Source organism: Elaeis guineensis, unplaced genomic scaffold (assembly GCF_000442705.2).
Source record: "Elaeis guineensis isolate ETL-2024a unplaced genomic scaffold, EG11 Super_Scaffold_1000033, whole genome shotgun sequence".
Taxonomy (NCBI): Eukaryota; Viridiplantae; Streptophyta; class Magnoliopsida; order Arecales; family Arecaceae; genus Elaeis; species Elaeis guineensis.
In genome coordinates this window covers 11,901,883-11,920,875 of record NW_027332424.1, presented here as the reverse complement: position 1 = coordinate 11,920,875, position 18,993 = coordinate 11,901,883, and positions in this window count along the sequence as shown.

Below are 18,993 nucleotides of genomic sequence, written 5' to 3'. Positions count from 1 at the left end.
GATCAATGATGGGGATAAGCCATTAACTCATCAGAGATCGAATCACTGTGAGTAGCTCCCGCTTAAAAACCACTGGTCAAACTGCCAAACTTACCTTAGACACCAACCGGTTCATTAGTTTTAATTTGATCAACTTAGTAAATAGGGTTCCACCGTGTAGCCATGAATTAAGTCCATCTTGGTCTAGTTAAAGACATGGACCCATTCAACTACAACTATTGGAGTTGAGTCTAGAGTATTCTTGACCTAATCTAATTCTACTTTTGATTAGATTTGACCAATTACTCTAATTTAGTCTATTTCTTTAAGCTAACCTTAGGTCTAACCCAATTATGGACCTAATCCATCTAACCCATTGATCCATAAGTTAATACAATTATCTTAGGTCTTAATTCATAATTTTAGACCTACTAGACAACACTTAATTTTTTTAATTAAGTATTTGGGCTGATGGATCAGGGTTTGGCATTTCGAAAACAATTTTCAAATTTGAAAGGTTTTATTTTCTGTTCACCAAATATGTTGACTTATTGCACAAATATATCAGCATATTTCATAAATAGCAATCCTATTGCTAATTACATAATAGAAAATAACTCAATCAAAATAAATCATGAATATTCCTTTTGCTGCTTCATCTACATGGGATATAATCGCATCAGCACCCCTACCGCCATAGGAGACCCCATCGAATGGGAAAAGAGGGCCTTTAAACCCTACTTTTCTCCTATGACCGGACGGCCATGGCAACCAACCCAATTTGATTACTTGCTACTTGGATCAAGTATATCTAAATATACCAATTTTAAAATTTAAATTTCAAATTTCAGTGCAGGGGTAAAATGATAATTTTAAACCTTTTCAAAATCATTATTTTATAGTGAAAATTATTAATTAATTTAATTAATTAATAAAAATTTATCCTACACTAGGATCTAAATATGATATATAGCATGCATGTATTTAAATTTGAAATTCAAATTTGAACAGTAAACACTTTACTGTAATGTGCTCAGAACACAATACCTTTGTGCGGCTAGTAGATCGCCGCAATCTGATTACCGTTGGGAGAGTCTGATCATCACGATGCAGCCACATAGTATGTCTAGCCTCTGTGGATCATCTACATGAAGCTTCCATTCTGATCGACTCCTCACGAGTGCTAGCTCGTTGTAGAGCCCTTTCGATGGCCGATGCTGATCAAACTCCTTTGATTGATGTCTGCTGATTCTTTGGATACTTTAGATCATCAGTAGATGTGCTTGAGAGGATGTTGAAGATCTCTCTGAAATTTGGTGGGCTCACGACACTCGTAGCTCACCTTCTCACTTTTCGAACTCCAAGCTGAAACCCTGAAGAACTCACTGAAACCCTGCGCACACTTTTTCTTTCTTTTCTTTCTTTTTCTCTCGGAAGGATATAGACCTTCACCTTGCACACAAGGATTCCTCATGCCCAGATTTTCTTTCCAAAATTTTTCTTGCACATGCCCCACTCTTCTCTTCTTTTTAAAATAACAACCAAGGTCTTATCCACGTGAGAGGATAAAGATGAGTAATTGCACATTTGAATTCAAATCAAATTTTGAATTCAAATGGAAACCAATTTATCCCTATCCACTAAGGCTGTGAGAAGAGGAGGGCGTGGCTTAATTTGTGCATGAGTGATTTCATGAGAAACATTTTCTCGTGTAATAAATGGGGTGCTAAAAGAGGATAAGGTCAAGGCGCTAAGATTGGTTGCTCATTCAAATTCAAACTTTATTTTGAATTTGAATGGCCAACCAATCATCCTTATCCACTTATTTTGTGCATTAAAGTATTGCGTGAGGAGGGCTTTGCATGAGGAAAAATTTATGAGAACTTCCTTCTCGTTAATTCAAATGGGCGCAGTGGAAGTGAGGTGGCGCAGAGAGAATGGGTCAAGGTGGTTTCATTATTTAAACCAACCTAATTGAACCAAATAAGTTAGGCCCAATTAGACTAATTTAAACCCAACTTAATTAGGATTAATTAGGCTTAATAAAATCCTAATCAAATCAGAAATTGATTAAGTCCAACCCCTGATCAAATAAGGGACCAAACCATCTCGATGATTAGGTCAACTCTTAACCTAATCGGGTCAAACCCAACTGAATCCAATTTAATTGGACTTGATCAAAAAATAATTACTCAATCAAATTGAGTTAATTAGCGATCATTAAATCTCTTATAAATATTGATTCTAAATTCGATGGGTAATCGGACATCAGAATTCATCGATATGTAACCCTGATCGAAGAGTCCCAAACCAGTAGGACTCTTGACCCTGGTACCCAAAATGTGTGGGACTCATGATCAGAGAATCTTGATTCTCAATCATAGAGTTCCAGACACGTAGGACTCATAGTCCACGAGCATTAGGACTCTTCATCAGCCATCAGATCAGATAGGAACCCTCTAATGTGTGTGACCCCGCAGGTTTGAACCTAAGCTGGTAGCACAGGAACCAATTCCTGTACTAATCGAAGTGACCATCTAGCAATGGTATCCGATGACCTGATAGGTCGAATAGTCACAATCGCAACACTCAGAATCTACGTGAATATGGTTACTGTATAATTCATTCTTTTGACCTCTGTGTTTAGGACGACTCAGGGTTAAACTGTCCACCCTGATTAGATCATCCGAATCATACTCAACTCAAATAGTCCTGTGACTCCTCACAAAGACTACCCTGGCCAAAGTTTTGCTAAATTGAAACATAACTGTACACAGCTCCTAAACTGGAGTGGTCAATCCCATCTTGACACACGTACCGATAAGTACTTGACTACACTCAGCAGCCTTCAGTCACTGAATTAGAAATTCAGATAGTCCAGTGCGTAAGTGTAGTGAGTTGCTTGCAAGTCACCATGACAGTCTCAGGTTGGAGGGACATTTATACCCATATTTCATCAGAGCAAATCTTGATAGCAGAAATAGCTTTGGAGTCAGTCACGTTCAGTGCAGATGTACCCTTACATCTCACCTGTATGCCATACCAGTGTCTCCACACTCATTGGTTAAGAGGACAACCAACCTATATAGCACACAACGACCTATGCTTGATAAATGTTGTCGTCCTTGGTAACAACGTATCATTTGGTCGCGAATAGATTTAAGAACTAAACGATAAATCCTCCTTTATCGAGTCTAAATAGTCCTAAGGACTTCACCACAACATAGGAGTTCATTAGAAGATAAAATATTTTGTGATGAAAAATACTAAAATATTTTTTATTAATTCATAATTCATGTACATATACAAAAATGAGCACAACCATCAACAGACTGATGATTGACTTTGGGATACTATTCCCAACAGCTTGCTAGTAGAATAGACTCTTATCGGGCTTGATCTTTTTGGTCTGGCCCTGCACTGATGTCCCAGCCTGAACTTGCACCTTCTTCACTTTCTTCTTCTTGTTCTTCTTCTCTTTCTCAAAGAGTCGAAAATCAGAAGACGAACCTCCCACTAAGTTCATCGACTCCTTGTGGAGTTGGTGATCCTTCTCAAAATTCTGAAGCAACCTCAATAATCGGTGGTAGTTTACTTCAAGCTTTGTCATTCTATAATGAGTGAGAAATGGGAGATAGGACTTGGGCAGCGAGTTCAGTATTGCATCTTTCCCAAGCTGCTCATGCAAGGGAAAGCCGAGCTTGCTCAATCATTCCATCAGGTCGATCATGTACTATACATGATCAATGACGGAGGCACCATTCTGCATTTTGGCATTGAAGATGGCACAACTAGTCTTATGCCTCTCCACGTCATCGGGTGTGCCAAAGGCATCCTCCAACACTTGAAGCATGTCTTTTGGCTGAGCCATCTCGAATCTGTGACTGAACTCGTCGCTCATGGCAACTAGCATGATACAGTGCACCGTGGTCGGTCATTGAGCCACTTCTGATAAGTGTCTCTGACTGTTCCACGTGCATTGACAGCTGACTCCTCAGGTGTAGGATCCATTATCACATATAGAATCCATTCATGCTTCAGGACTATCTTCAACTTTTGGTACCAGCTACCGAAGTTGGGTCCCACCAACTTATCATTGTCCAACAATGATCGGAATGATAGGGAAGTGGCCATATCTGCACAAAAGAAAATCATAATCTAATTAGTAATTGATTCATTAAACCTAAAGATTTGGACTTTAATCAAAAGGTTTCTCCCACAATTTTATTCGAATTGATAGCCTATACCTCCAATTCGAGGAATTATCCTAATTCCTTAGTGGGTACTAGAATCCACTTAGACTGCATACAAGCCCAACTTTGGTTGGCCAACTCATGTACATCTAAAGGTAGGTTCATAACCAATTATTTCTTTAAATAATTTCTAGTAATTTTAATTTTGCCCCAGAAACCTAATCAGTAGGCTTTGGCCTCCACTATAAGGATCTGGTTAGGTCCAACCATTAACATGACCATACTTGGTGCATCTAACCAACGAATGATTAAGCTCAACTTTGGTTGGCTCACCTAACCACCATTAGAGAGACACTTTCAAGTCATCATATGATGAGTGATAATTCCATTAGTCAACAAGCACCAGGCCTTTGGGTCTGCAATGATTATTAATTAATGGACTCATTATCAAACACCTTAATGGGAGGCTATGACTTAGTTATCTCCATAACTTTGTCATTTTAAGGATCTAATAATTTTAGAGGATTTAAATGATTTAGAGGATGAGATCAGATGAACCAGCTTATCATGATCTTCCCACTGGCTTCACCAAGTCAGCTTAAGGGAGACCATTAAAAGGGCTGGTCTAGGAGCACCTAAATCAGTCACACTGATTTACCTAGCTGACATGGGTCAACTCGAATAGTCAAGTGATCCGATCAAAATATAATTTCATCAAGAGGTCAGATAAGTTTGATCAGTGAGAGGGTCAGCCAAAGCTTGCCTTAGATACCATCAAAAATGACCAGGTAAGCGGGCTCCCAATTAAAAACCACTGATCTGGTTTACCTTAGATACCAACTGGTTCAATTAGTTTCGATTAGATCAACCTAACAGTTCGTGCTAGACTGTTTAGCCAAGAATCAAGTCTATTTGGTTCTCATTAAAGATATAGACTTGACCAACTACAACTATTGTAATTGGTCTAGAGAATCCTTGATCTAATCTAAGACAACAATTGATTAGATTTAGTCAATTCTCTAATTAAGTCCATCTTTAATCTAACCATAGGTCTAACCCAATTAATGGACCTAATTCCCACTAACCCATTAACCCAATGTGTTATGATTTATGTCTTAGGTTCTTCAATTCACAATCCTAGAACCTAATCAAACAACTTCTTAATTCTTAATTAAGCTTTGGGCTGAGGGTTGAGTTCGATTTTTTGAAAATAATTTTTATATTTATAAAATAATTTTATAATATGATTCAACCAACCATATTGCATGTTTGATTCATAATCAAGATGCAAATGAAATAAACATGAAACTACTTTAGATCTAATCTAAACAGGTTCATGTAATTGAAACAATTTCAACATTAAATAATTTTTTTGCACAAAAATTATTAACATAAAGATTTTATGTTAGATTTAAATATTTTTTAAATCTAATAAATTATAAATTTAATTTAGATCATATCTAACAAATTTATGATTAAAGATAGATCTATACGAACTAGGACAACCTTTGCACTGTAAGAGATAAACCTTACAGCAAGACAACCTTGCAGTTCGTAATTGATCTAAAATTTTAATTTTAGATTTAATAATTAGATTATAAATTAGATCTAATCTAAGATATAATTTAAGTATGTATAAATAATCATGTAATAAACAACCTAGGCTCTGATACCAATTGAAGAACCAGATCTAGGGTTTCAGGGTTAGATCTTGAAACTTTTTCAAGATCAGGCAGTGAAAGACTAAAATAAATCAAAATTTATTTTTTAAAATTAGAAAATCTTTTGATCTAAGATCTTATTACATGATTATTACATAGCATTAAATCAAAAATTAAAATATATAGAGCATGAGCTACATGTTGATCATATCAGCATGTTTCTATACTACATCTAATGTATGTATTAAATAATAGATCAGATCTATTACCTTGCAAGTTAGATGTTCTAACCTTGCTGATCCAGGCTTGAGGATGATGTTGCAAACCGCACATGCATCCGATCTCTAGGAGTCATCCACACAAGCCCACGAATCTCGATCAGAAGTTCTGCTTCAAAAAATCAGCACAGTATGCTAGTACTGCGCTGATTCTTCTTCGATGGTTGATCAGGTGCCTCCTTCTTCTTGATTTGGGCTCTTTCAAAGATGAGAAGTAGGATGAGGAGTTTTAGATCTGAGATGCTCTTAGAGAAACTCAAGATGAAGGGAAGAGATGAAACTAACAACCCTAGAAGAAGACCCTCTTCTTCTTCTCTTTACTCTCTCCTAGACACCCTATCCTGTGTCTGTTATATCTCCACAACCAAAGGTCTTTCTCTCTAATTTTTGGATGCCTCAAAGGTCTATCAAATATCTATGTTCTCCAAAAATTTTATGAAATAACTCATTGTATAGAGAGAGATATGATAGAGTCTTTGTCTAGGTCAAATACCTAGTCAAGGCTTATCCAAATATGGCAAGATAAGGGGTGCCCAACTCTTGGGTGCCTCCTCCTTATTTTCATGCATGGACCACCAGCAAATGGTGCACAATGTATGCCCTAAAATCCATAAAAATCTTAAAAAAAAATTGAGTAAATTCAATACAAAAAGGAAAGAGTTTTGGATTTCTAAAACTCTGTCTCATAGAATTTGAAATCCAAACTTATTCCTACTTTGATTTGATCCACAACCACTTTCCATGTATGAAAGAAGAGAAAAAACCTTTTGGACGTGAGAAATACCTGGGAGAGGGCTTTTGTCACACAAAATAAGAGGGGATTGGCATGGAATAAGAGAGAGTTCGTGGGGGGGGCTTATGTGGTGCAAAGTGGAATCCTAGTCTTACTAAGATTCTATCTTATGACTTGTTTTAATTTGGTTTCTCAAACCAAATCAAACCAAAATTAGATCAACTCAATTAAAATAGGTCTTAACCCAATTAAAAATTAATTTAATCAGATTAAATTAGATTTAAATATGATTTAATTTTTTAATCAAATTAAAAATTACGTTGACCCAAGTCCTAATTGAACTAGGACTAGTTTTTTTCTTGCACTTAGCTTATCCAATAAATCAATTGAACTTGATCCAATCAAGTCCAAACTAAATCTAATTAAATTATATTTAATTATATTTAATCTCAATCCATTGGCTTAATCAAATTAAGCCAATTAGCAATCGAATTGTTAATCAATCCTTCTGCAACACTTGCATTAGGTTAAATGTCAATCGTATTGATCATTTAACCCTAGAATGATTCTTAATCATTAATCAACCATCCGATCGGATCATGAACTCTAATATATGTGATCTTATAGGTTTGAATCTAAATCGATAGTATAGAAATAAATTTCTATATTAATCGATGTGATCATCTAGCAATGGTACCCGACGATCGGATAGGTCGAATGTATAGAACAACATCCTTAGAACCCATGCGGATATAGTTTTCATATAATTCATCCCCTTGACCAAAATGATCATAGCACACCTCAGAGTTCAACTGTCAACTCTGATCAGATTGTCCACATTGTATTTCAAAATATCAAATCCATCTGATGGATTATCTTGGCCAAGATTTTGCTAAATTAAAATACAGTGACTCATTCTTCTCCAACTCTTGGAGTGGTCAATCCCATCTCGATCACACTCTGACTTCACAAGTACTTGACTATGCCCAGAAGCCTTCCATCTCTAAATTAGAAATTCAGTTAGTCCAGTACCAAAGCACAGTGAGTTGCTTGCAAGTCACTGAGGTGATCTCAGGTCTAAGGGACACTTATACCTATATCCCATCAAAGACATTCTCAACAGCAGAATGCTCTGGAGTTGGTCACGTTCAATGATGATGTATCCTTATATCTCATTTGTATGCCATACCAGTGTCTCCACACTCCTTGGTTAAGAGGACAACCAACCCATATGGCCTACAGTGAACTATGCTCGATAGAAGCTGTCGTCCTTATTAACAGCCTATCATTTGGTCGTGAATAATTTTGAGAACTAATCAATAAATCATCTCTTTATTAAACTTAAATAGTCCTAAGGACTTCATCATAACAACGGAGTTCATTAGAAGATGAATGCTTATGATGAGCCAAATATATTTTATTTATTAACAAATTAATTACCGTACAAGATTGCTCAACCATCAACAAGCTGACGATTGGATTTTGGGACATATTTTCTAACAAAATTAACCAAAAATACTTGTGGCATCATAGACTAGGCCATATTAGAGAGGATAGAATAAACAAACTGGAAAAGGATAGGATCCTTGGCTCTTTTGATTTAGAGTCGTATCCAGCTTGTGAATCTTGTCTTCGAGATAAAATGGCCAAATTTTTCTTTATAGGATATGGGGAAAGGGCCATCGAGTTACTTGTCCTGGTACACACCAATGTGTGTGGACCATTTGATGTACGGGCTGAAGATGGTTATAGCTACTTCATCATCTTTATCGATGATCTGTCATGGTACAGATATGTGTATTTGATGAAATACAACTCTGAAGCTTTTAAAAAGTTTAAAAAATTTAGAATGAAGTACAAAAATAAATAAATAAATTCATTAAGGTTCTTTGACTTGAATGAGGAGATAAATACCTTAGTTGAAAATTTTTGAGATATCTAAAAGATAATGGCATAGTCTCTCAATGGACTCCTGGAATATCTCAGCTTAATGGGATATTCGAAAGGAGGAATAGGATCCTATTAGATATGGTCAGGTCTATGATGAGCTCCACTGATTTATCCTTATATCTTTGAAGACATGCCTTATTAATTATAATTCACCTATTGAATAGGGTTCCATCAAAATCCATTCCCACCACACCATATGAAATATAGTCCGATAAGAAGTCGAGTCTAGATTATCTTAAGACTTGGAGATGTCTGGCCTATGTCAAAAGATAGATGGCTGATAAATTAGAAGATAGATTTGTAATAGCTCATTTTATAGGATATCCGAAAGAATCAATGGCTACTTCTACTTTTCATGAGATCACAATGTGATTGTGGTCGGAATGTCATATTTCTAGAAAAATAATTTATTTAGGATGGTGATAGTAGGAGGTTAGTTGAGTTTGAAGAGAAGATTTTTGAAGAGCAAAGAGCTATGGATCCTTAGAAACCCATTATTCATGAGCTAATAGTTGATATTCCTCCACCATCTCATAGATCTAGCAGGATCTCCTGACTTCCAAAGGGTCATGGTGATGATCCTAATACCTTTGACGAGGTGATGTTTGATATTGATTTCTAGAAATAGTTAGATGCACTCAAACTAAGTATGAATCTTAGTGGATCTATCTGAGGGTATAGTATCCATTAGGTGTAAATGGATCTACAAAAAAAAAAATAAATGCTAATGGTAAGATAGAGACCTATAAAATTAGGCTCGTGGCAAAAAGTTATAGTCAGCATGAAGGTATTGACTATTAAAAAATTTTCTTGTCCATAGCCATACTGAAATCCATCCACACTCTACTTGCTATTGCATCTTATTATGATGATAAAATTTGGCAGATGGATGTGAAAACTGCCTTTCTGAATGGATATCTTAAGAAAGATATCTATATGGAGTAGTCTTTAGGTTTCATATCAGGTGATGGTGATCATCGAGTCTGCAAGCTGCAAAGATCTATATATGGATTAAAGTAAGCTTCTTGAAGTTAGAATCTTCATTTTGATGATGTAATCAAATCATTTGATTTCATCAAGAATGAAGAAAAACTTTGGGTATATAAGAGGGTCAGTGGGAGTGCAATAATATTTCTCATATTTTACATAGATGATATTCTCCCTATTGAAAATGATATTTTCATGCTGACCTCGGTCAAAAGATGGTTGTCCAAGAAATTCTCTATGAAAGACCCAAGAGAAGTATCCTATATTCTTGAAAAACAGATCTATAGAGATAGATCTAAAAGGATGCTAGGCTTGTTACAAAAGCTGTACATAGACAAAGTACTAAAGAGGTTCAGCATAGAAAACTCTAAAAGAGGACTGTTATCTCTAAGGCATGGTGTTCATTTTTTCAAGATGATGTGTCCGACCATGTCTGAAAATTCTAAAAGAAATTGTTTCCTATTAGGCATGGTATTCGTCTTTCCAAAATGATGTGTCTGACCACGTCTGAAGAAATTCAGTGCATGAGTAGGATTTCTTATGCCTCGACTATAGGGAGCATCATGCATGCCATACTGTGTACTTGACCTGATATTACTCTTGCTGTGAGTATGACGAGCAGGTATCAGTCAAATCTAGATGAGAAGCACTAGATAGCTGTAAAGAACATCCTTAAGTACTTGAGAAGAACTAAGGATTTGTTCTTGATCTTTGGAGAAAGTTTTGAGTTAAGAGTCAAGGGGTATACTGATTCAGATTTCATATTTGATCCTGATGATAGAAAGTGTATGTCAGGATATGTGTTCACATGCAATGGTGGCACAATCAGTTGGAAGAGTTCCAAGCAAACCATCATAGTAGATTCGACCACAAAAGCTGAATATATCACTACTTCAGATGCTACAAAGGAAGGCTTCTGGTTCAAGAAGTTCATTGTGGAGCTTGAGGTTATGACATCAGATGTCATACCATTTTATTACGACAACAATAGAGCCACAGCACTTGCTAAAGAGCCGAGGTCTCATTAGCAATCAAAGCACATCGAGTAGCTATTTCATATCATACGCGACTATCTCAAAAAGAAATATATCGAGGTGTGAAGATTAGACTTCGTGAATAGCATTATAGATCCACTGATAAGGTAATTGAGTTAGCCAAAGATAGAAGTCTATCTTGAAAAGATGGGACTTAGATTAGTGGTCAATTGACTTTAGTCCAAGTGAGAGATTATTAGATGTAAGTTCTAGAAGCCAATATGGTTGACATATTATAATAAATCTAGGATATAATTGTGTACTTAAAATATTAATTTGATCAGTAAAAAGATAAGTTAAATTGTCAGTCAAGAGTGATGTGTCCTTGAATCATCTATGGAATTAATACTTCGATGCATATTCTCAAGGTGTTGAGAATTAGAAGAATGTATAAAATTTTTAAATGCTCTCAATCATGGTATCATCATGAGGATGGTGATCGATCCGGATAGATCGATGCACAGATCACTTTCTTTGTGGTAGATGAGTCTCTGATCTACATTATAGAGATACTGAGTGATGAGTGCAGGTAGTTGTTAGAGAACAACTAGTACTGAGCATAACCATATGAGAGATCATTTGGATTCTTCATCAATCATTAGTAATCATCTCGATGTTGTTGTAGTGAGAATGATCCTTTGATCTATGATGGTATGATTGCTTGTAGTGAGCCTGCTAAAATTTGACTGACATATAAATATGACCTCGATGAGACCTTGTAGTGGATATTGACGACAGTTGATCCACTATAGGAGTACGATACGCATCTAAATGAAATCTATTGATCTTAATAGAGAGGACTAGTTTTATAGATTTTGAGAGGCTAAGTCCGAGAGTTTGTGGCCACAGCAGTATGATTGATAGAAAAAAATTTTCATGAGGGTCACAATTAGACTTGAGCTAATCAAATCTATCATATGATTGATGATGAGGTTTGACGATTTATCCATGACCTGCCATCTAGTTGAAACTCATGATAGAGGGACTGAATCATATGTGAACTACATCTTGAGATTCTATTTTGATTCTACTGGGTTGCCACTACATACTGCTAGGTGTCACTAGTAGATTGTGGAGCTCACTAGCATTGCTCAGGATTGACAATCCTTGATGAGTTAGAGTGAAATCATTCTGATCCATTGAAAAAAATTTCAATAATACTATGATAGAAATCATGGTATATCTTAGTATCAGATAGAATTGAACCTATAGGATCACACAACAAAGAGATTAGACCTGGAATAAGCAATTGGGCTAATAAAATCTTAATTGGGTTTAGAAAAATTCTATTGGGTTCAAGATAACCTTGCTTACACATGGTTGAACCTAATTTTTTCTTTATACTTGAATTATTTATTTGATAAGATTAATTTGAGTTAATTATTTACTAATAATCAAAATAAATTAGATTCATTAGGCTTCAATTGTTGGGTGCCTAGGGTTTTTGGATCATATGCATTATGGGTTCAAATTCTTAATGAATTTTCTTGATTGTTTGTATTAGGGTACCACTTGATTTGATCAAGTTGGGCGTGTCTACTTAAAAGAGGATGTGAAGGATGAGCATGGACATCCCTTAAGCCCCATGTGGCATATGAAAAATTAGATGAAAAGCCTTTAATAGTTGGCACCTTATAGATCTCCTAAAGGGGATCAAATATCCAAGGCTACAAAGATTTTTAATGCAAGTAGGACTTGTATTAAGAGGCTATTTAACTTTGAATAAGATTCAAACCTTTTTCTTATTTAAAGGAGCCTTCTCTAAGGCTCCTATGATCAAATTTCTAATAGCTCCCATGCCCCCTAAGGTCTCCCCATGCCTCCCTCTCTTGTCCCTTCTAGTTCCAATGCCCAAGAAGCTTGGGTGTCCTCCATCTCCATGTCCAAAAGGAGTTTGGGCATCTCCTTTGGTGGCTGGTTTCTAGACCTTGGTTGCTTCATAATCAAGAGAAGGAGAGTAAGAAAAGAAAAAAAAAATGATCAAAAAAATGATCAAAGATTTGATCGTGATCTAGGCTTTGTTTAGATTCGCAGGGTGATCGTTCTTGACGAAGAAAGATCAAGACCAAAGAGGACTGTTCCAGGCTGATCCTGAGTAAATACCCATAGAGATCGGATATTTGCACAACTAAGAAAGAACCTACTCTCTTTTAGATCTAGATTTAAAGAAAAAAATTATGAAATAGATATGTGAGTCGATCACATATTTAATTTCAGTACAAAATTTAGAATATGTTCAATTTCAGTACATGAAGTAGATCCTTGTGTTCTATATTTTATGCATGCATGATTTAGATTAAAAGATATTTTAATCTTCTATTCCACTATGTTATTTAGAAAAAAAAAATTGAAACCCACATGTATGCCCCTACATGAAATTCTAATAGTGGAGACATGCTAAGTATCGTTTATCAGATGGCTAGATAGGATTTGGTATTCGGGCTATTATGTCCTTCTGTGTCTATAAATGGGGGTCATATCTCTTGCCTTCTCTTTCTTATGCTTTCAGATTTTTTCATGCTTTGCTCTTCTTTGGTTGACTTCTCTGCTTTCTCCAAGCACCTCGAGAGTCCTTCTGGTCATCTTTCTCCATCTTCTCAGACCACCAACAGCTCCCTTTTGATCCACTATCTCCATCTTCTGTGTAGTCGTAGGTTGGTTTTTTTCCCCTATCTGGACTTTTTTTTTTTAATTTCTCAGGTCTGACCACTTCTTCTTTGTCTTTCTACATTATTTTTTTTTCTGTCCATTCCCTGTGTCCTTCAATGGCTGGTTCTGGGAGTCTGAGTGAAAGCTGATCTTTCAAATCATCTTCTTCTTTGGGAGAAGCTCCTGTTGGTTTGGATGAGGGGCACGATACTGTGCTACCCTTTGTTCTCGACATAATTAGATCCAAATTGGGCCTGGAGGACTTGAGTGCCCAATATGGGATCCCTCCTCTATTTGAACTAGAATCCTCTGGTCCTAGTGGTAGCATCAGTAGTTGCCATTTTAGTAGGATCAACATGTATGAAGTAGCCTTTAAGGCTGGACATAGATTACCCATTCATCCCTTTATCATTGAGCTTCTCTGCTTCTTTGATATCTCTCTTTGTTCTATCATTCCTAACTCCTTTCATTTCATCATCGGCTTTATTATTTGTTGTTCTAAGGCTAAAGTCTAACCTTCCCTCTCTTTTTTTTGATCTTTCTATGAGGGGCACGATATTGTGCTACCTTTTGTTCTTGACATAATCAGATCCAAATTGGGTCTGGAGGACTTGAGTGCCCAATATGGGATCCCTCCTCTATTTGAACTAGAATCCTCTGGTCCTAGCGGTAGGATCAGTAGTTGCCGTTTTAGTAGGATCAACATGTATGAAGTAGCCTTTAAGGCTGGACATAGATTACCCATTCATCCCTTTATCATCGAGCTTCTCCGCTTCTTTAATATCTCTCTTTGTTCTATCATTCCTAACTCTTTTCATTTCATCATCGGCTTTATTATTTGTTGTTCTAAGGCTAAAGTCTAACCTTCCCTCTCTTTTGTTCGATCCTTCTATGCCATAAAGAGGCCTACAGATGATTAGTGGTATGTCTCTCTTTCGAGGGAGGTCTCTGTCTTGATAAAGGGAGCTCCCTCTTCGATCCATGATTAGAATGATCAATTTTTTTTTATTTCGGGACCCTCCATTGGAGAATGGAGACTTTCAATACTGAGGTTGATCGAGGTATTTTGTTTTTCAGATCTTAAAGCTTGGAGATGAGGATCTAGAGCACTCTGTAACCTTGAGAGGGTATAAAATTCCTCCACTAAAGAAGTTGTTGTCAGAGTAGGCACTCTTCAATGCTGGCATCAATCTGATCGACCCTAGAGATGGGGGTTTTTTTGGTTTTTTGATGTTTGATCTCTTTCTTTTTATAGATGCTAACTTTTCTTTATTGCAGAAATGAGGTTTGAGTAATTGAAGAAGCTAAAGAAGGGTGCGATGAAGAAGAGAAAGGCACCCTCTTCATCCACCGTCAATGTCCAGAAGAAATTGAAGACTTTGGATGAGAGTTAGAAGAAGGCACCCCCTCCAACTCCTGCTCAGGTGGGGGTTATTTTAGTTTCTCTGCTCCAATCTCGCCCATGAAAGGCCACTGCACTACCTACCCCCCAGTCTGATTCGGCCCAAGTAAGGCTGGACTCTACTGGAGCATCTGCAGAGTGGAGGTAGGGTTCAGCTTCATCATTCATCGATGATGTTTTTGATGATTGGAAGACTACCAACAATATCTTTCGAAAGATGCTTTTTGACATCGACTTAGAAAAGGTTGAGGGGAAGAGCTCCGCCGGCAGTAGAAGCAGATGATAACCTCCTTAGTTTGGATGAGTTTTTCCTTATTCTTTTTCCCTACTTCTTTACTTTTTTTTTTGACTGACTTCTTGATCCTTGGATGCAAATGGATCACTATGTCACCACCCTCATTAACAAGTTGAGGGACATTGAGATGGAATTAGTGAAAATTCATGAAAAGCACAAGGCGATCAAGGCTTCAGAGGCTAAAGAAAATGCTGCTACTGTTGAAGCCAACTCCAAGGCTGAAGCTGTAAAGGCCGAGGTTACCCACCTGAAGAAGGCTTTGGAGAACGTCGAAGCTTCGAAGGCAAAGGTTGAGGCCAACTTGGCTTCAAAGAAGAAGAGTCAGCAAGAAGCCTAGACGAAAGCTGTCGAAGCTGAGAAGAAGGCAGCGAACCAAGTCATCGTGGCTAGATGTACAGTTGTGGAGGCATTCCATGTTAGGAATTATGTTCTAAAAACTAATCATCTAAGTTGTAAATGATTGTGTTTCTTGTAATTTATATATGAATTATAAATTAATAAAAGTTATTTGACTTTTTCATCATAAATTTTGCATCTTCCTTATTTAAACTTCTATGTTATGATGAAGTTTTTAGAACTATTTTCTATCGATAAAGGAAGATTTATCGTATAGTTCTTAAATATTATTCACAACCAAATGATACATTATTAATTAGGATGATAATATTAATCAAATATAGGTCATTGTGTGCCATATAGGTTGGTTATCCTTGTAATCAAGGAGTGTGGAGACACGAGTATGTATACAGATAAAATTTAAGAGTATATTTTACTGAACGTAATCAAATTGTGAAGCACTCTACTGTCAAGAGTTGCTCGCGAAGGATATGGGTATAAGTATCCCTCCGACCTGAGGTCACTAAGGTGACTTGCAAGCAATCCATTATACTTTGGTGCTAGACTATCTATATTTATAATATAGTGATAGAAGATTTCAAGATACAGTCAAGTACTTATAAAGTCGGTGTGTGAGTCAAGATGGGATTGACCCCTTTAGATTATAGAAGTTGATGCACCACTGTCTTTTAATTTAGTAAAATCTTGATCAGGATAATCTTTGTGATATATCATAGGATTTGAAAGGTTAAAATACAATGAGGATGACTCATCCAAGGTTGACAGTTTAATCTTAAGTGTTCCTGAGTATTAAGAGTCAAAGAGATGAATTATACGATAACCATGTCCCAAATTTTTGAATATTGCTTTGCAATGATTCAACACTATCCAGACGTCGGGTATCATTGCTAGATGATCATTTTGATTAGTACAAAAATTTATTTCAATACTACTAACTTAGTGTTCGAACCTATGGGGTCACATATAATAAAAATTTTAGTCTAATCTGATGGCTGATCGATGATTATGAATCATTGAAGGATATAATCATCAATATGATTGATGATTAATCTTATGCAAAGATTGTAATTAATAATTTGCTAAGAGTTAGTGAATTATAAGAAGACTGATTAATAATTAGATTATTAATTAGCTTAATTTAATTGAATAATGAGGTTTGGATCAAGTCTAATTAAATTAGATTCGATTAGGTTCGACCCGATTAGGTTATTAGATAACCTAATTGCTAAAGGAGATTAGTTCATGATTTGATCAGATATTGGGTTCAATTAATTTTTGATTTAATTAAGATTTAATTGAGATGGTTTAGTGACTAATTAGATTAGGTTCATACATTTATTTAGGACTAATTAAATTGGATTTAGTTTAGGATCAAAGTTGGAAGCTACCAAGAGTCCAAAAGCATTGGACTTCTCCCCATGCGCCACCCTACTTCATGATGCCTACTCTACTCACACCTAAAGGGTTTTGGCATAAAGATTTCCCATGCCTAATGATGGTTGTCGCCTCTTTTCTTCATGCTCCATATGGGATTAAATCTGGTGCAAAAGGAAACTTCAAATCAGATTTGAATTTCACTCCTTATGAGGACGAGTTTTGACCTCATCCAAACTCCTTGCCACCCTCCCTTTGTCCCTCTTCTTTTGTGTGACAATTGAAGAGGCTATGCCACTGTGAGACATCTGATATGGGCAAGGGTTTACCATGAAAATTCATCATGCCACATTGCCTTATGTCGCCCCCTTTGATTAAGAAATAAGTTAAGGTTTAAATTCAAATTTGATTTGAATTCAAACTCTAAAACTAATTTACTTCTATGCCTTGGATGCTCACCTTTTATGTAAGCTCTTTTTGTAAGACAAAGAGAGGTGAACAACTGATGGAAACACATCAAAAAAATTGCAAGAGAGAGAGAGGGGGGAGTGAGATCTTTGGGTGTGAGCTCTTCTTCCTTCTTGGTGTTAGGGTTTTAGGTAAGAGGAAAAACAAGAGAGAAAGAGTTCTCCCTTGCCTTCTTTTAACAACTCTTTCTTCCTTCATAAATCAGCCTTCAAGGGTCTCTACAAGGAGCTAGCACTCTAAGAAGGTCGATTAGTGTTAGATATATATCCTAGAAGTCAATACGGCTGACACATTGTAATAAATCTAGGACAATTTTGTACTTAAAATATTGATTTAATCAATAAAAAGATAAGTTTTATTTTCATTCAAGTGTGATGTATCCTTGAATCATTCATAAAATTAATATTTTCAATACATATTCTTAAGATATTGAGAATTAGAGATATGTATATAATTCTTAAATGCTCTCGGTCATAGTATCATCATTAGGATGGTGATCGATCCGGATAGACCGACGCACAGATCGCTTCTTTTGAGGTAGATGAGTCTTTGATCTATAGTGTAGAGATATTGAGCGATCAGTATGGATAATTATTAGAGAACAACTAATACTGAGCGTGACCATATGAGAGATCACTTGAATTTCTATTTGATCGTCAATGATCATCTCGGTACTGTAGTTGTGTGAATGATACTTTGATTTACGATGGTATGGTTGTTCACAGTGTGATTGCTACAGTTTGACTGACACATAAACATGATCTTCATGAGTCTTTGTAGTGAATGTTGGTGACGGTTGGTCCACTGTAGGAGTAGGGTGTGCATCTAGAAGGAATCTATTAATCTTGATAGAAAAAAATGGTTCTATAAAATTTGAGAGGCTAAGTCTGAGAGTCTGTGGTCACAATAATGTGATTAATGAAAAAGAGTTTCTTGAGGATCATAATTGGACTTAAGCTAATCAAATCTATCACATGACTGATGATGAAGTTTGATGATTTATCTATAATCTGTCATCTAGTCGGAACTCACGATAGAGAGAGTGAATCACATATGAACTTCACCTTGAGATTCTATTTCAGTTCTACTGGGTTGCCACTACATACTGCTAGGTATCACTAGTGGATTGTGAGAGTTCACTAGGGTTATTCAGGATCAACAATCCTTAAGGAGTCAGAGTGAAATTATTCCGACCTATTAAAAAGAGTTTCAATGATACTATGATAGAGATCATGGTATATCTTACTACTAGATAAAATTAAATATATGGGGTCACATAATAAAGAGATTAGATCTGGAATAAGTAATTAAACTTAAGAAGTCTCAATTGAGTTTAGAAAAATCTTATTGGGTTCAGGATAACCTTGCTAGTACATGGTTGAACCTAATTTTTTTTTATACTTGAATTATTTATATGATAAAATTAATTCAAATTAATTATCTGCTAATAATCTAAATGAATTAGATTTATTGGGCTCTAATTATTGGATGCCTAGGATTTTGAATAATATGCATTAAAGATTCAGACCCTTAATCAAATTCCTTGATTGTTTGCATGGGGTGCCACTTGATTTGATTAAGTTGGGCGTGCCCACTTAGTTAAGGGCATGATGGACCAACTAGGGGGTATCCC